Source organism: Palaemon carinicauda, chromosome 8 (assembly GCF_036898095.1).
Source record: "Palaemon carinicauda isolate YSFRI2023 chromosome 8, ASM3689809v2, whole genome shotgun sequence".
NCBI classification, from domain to species: domain Eukaryota; kingdom Metazoa; phylum Arthropoda; class Malacostraca; order Decapoda; family Palaemonidae; genus Palaemon; species Palaemon carinicauda.
In genome coordinates this window covers 117,038,071-117,040,570 of record NC_090732.1, presented here as the reverse complement: position 1 = coordinate 117,040,570, position 2,500 = coordinate 117,038,071, and the positions used below count along the sequence as shown (strand labels likewise).

Sequence of the window (2,500 nt, the reverse complement as noted above, 5' to 3'; positions counted from 1 at the left end):
GGCGATTTTCTGATAGTTTGGCAACGACGTTCAACTACCATATTTAGCGCCTATGTAATACCACCGTTAGCTTATTACACGTTATTAGTGATACATCATTATATGTATATACAGTATTGAATATCTGGGATCCTATTCCGTTTTCTGAAAATAAGAAAATTTAATCATGTAAATCAAACAATTCAGGAGATTAAGTTTTTGTAGCTAAACAGGATATATTTAATGTCACTATTGCAATAACCTTTAAGGATAAACGACACTCTTTTCATAATCGCTGTAGGTGAACTTGACCAACCCTCTGGTCCAGTAATTTGACTGATTTACTGCTTGGGTCGCAGGTTGCAGGGTCATTTGGTTAATACCTCTCCCTCACCCTAAACTCTGACCCATCTTTTGGACTCTGGTAATGGTCAGCTTAATAGGTTCTTATAAAAGGGACCAGCTAGCTTTTAATAAGGGGTCGTGGGGACAGAAGCTCGTAACGGGCGACGGACATTCGATGGTTCAGGTTTATAATATTTTTATGGTGAAGAGCATAAGGCGAGAATGGCTGCACAAGAACAAGGTCTAGACTTGGGGACTTCCCTTTTTCGGGATGACTGGCCTAATGAGAGAGAGAGAGAGAGAGAGAGAGAGAGAGAGAGAGAGAGAGAGAGAGAGAGAGAGAGAGAGAGAGAGGCATTTATTTAAGACCGATGAATAAACAGCTGCAAAGTTATCCTTTAATTATCAGTATATCCTAAGGATCAGAAATTTAGGGTTAATATCCTTGAAAAGGAAAATGAAAAAAAAAAAATAATTTAATTGCGAGAGACCTCTAAAGCAATCAATCGATGCTAAGTGTCTCAGTTATAAAGTCGATACAGAAGAAACAGAATACCCTCGATTCGCTTGTGAAGTAATGTAAATTCTTGGTATCCTAAAATTTCATACTGGTCACCTTAAGATCAGTACCCTCTGTATGATTGACGCGCAAATAATGGTCTCTTAGTCCAGTGATTAGAAAGAACATAAGGTTCGATCCCCAGGTGAGTAGGAACGCCCTAGGAAAGTATTCCATTATATTTATGGAGAATGATCTTCCTGGTAGTGAGTCAACTATGGTGGATCACGATCAGTGCAGCCAGGACTACGAGCTTCATAAGTGGAAGGATAATACCTTTTAGAAATTGCCCCCCCCCCCCCTCCTCAATGCTAATTACATTGTACTTGGTTATGTGTGCCCATAAATAGAATGTAGACCTGTTTGAATGTCGAAACACAACAGAAAGTTTCATATGTTTATGTCTGCCAGGATATAGTAAATAATGATCATAACATTTCGTGCTGAAATAGTTTTAATGTGGCATATATTAGATTGGTTAAACTTGTACATTTTGTACGTTTGCTTGCGCGTATTTAAGGGCAGTTATTTTATAACGCTGTGATTATGGTCTTACATTCTCTGTAGTTCTGAATATGGGTGTCTTCTCCACTAATGGAAAGAGAAGTAAACATTTCTAATTGTTCGTGAAATAGTACTAGTGATTTCTAATATGGCTGAAGACCGACCATCTCTTAAATTATTCTAATCCTTTGTAAAACCAGAACTATGTTTTTGTAGAAATATTTCCCTTCATTGAAGATACTATGGGGTTCTCTGTTCAGTAAATCGTATTCATTTAATCGTGGCACTGAAATGATAGGAGTGATTATATTAATGTAAAGTTTATTGGCAGCAATGAGCAGGAGATTTCACGATGGCGTTAATTCATTAGTGGTAATAGAGAAGTAATTATTAACATTGCTGAGCATTACGGGTAATTTCATTTGTGAAGATAAGTGCTTATTTTATCTTGTTTTACATAGTTTTGACTTAAATAATGAATGATAAGTATGAAGGATTCTCTTGATCACGGCCAGATATGATTATGAGATTATTATCCTAATCGCCATTGGGATTGCGATAAGGGATTTGAGGTAGTCCCCATTACCAGAAGAAGAGATCATTAAGGTCATTAGGACTGATTATAGAGTCAAACTTATGGGAAATTCAGTTAGTCACAGTTAATTGAAACTCCATGTGTTATGTTTATTGCAGTTACTCATATTTATGGGAAATTAGTTAATTGCGACGTGTCTTACATACATAAAAAAAAAAACTTTTGATATAACGATACTTTATCCTTTGCAGATAACTTTCAAGTGAAATATCTCGTGTCTCAATTTTAATGTTTTGTTTTCTTCGTTGTTGTTGATGATATTAATGACAATCTATGCAATAAACAAGTAAAAACAGGAATAACTATAATTAAAGAAAGAAATATCTTGATGAATAATATTATTAACGGCGAAGATTTCTAATTTTATCGTAATAACTTTTCACGTTTGTAAATAGTTCAATATACTCGCTAGAATTAATACGAATATTGTTTTATGCTACTTCTTATGTGTTTTTGTTGCTGCAATATAATGGAACGTATTAGCATTCATGTTTTGCCGGTTTATAAATCGCCATGTT

At 35.2% G+C, this 2,500-nt stretch overlaps 1 protein-coding gene across 1 annotated transcript in view; it reads left to right on the top strand.

Moving 5' to 3' along the window:
• Positions 1 to 2,500, top strand: part of LOC137645850 (protein tipE-like) — a 136,851-nt gene that overhangs the window by 28,062 nt on the left and 106,289 nt on the right. The window lies entirely within an intron of this gene.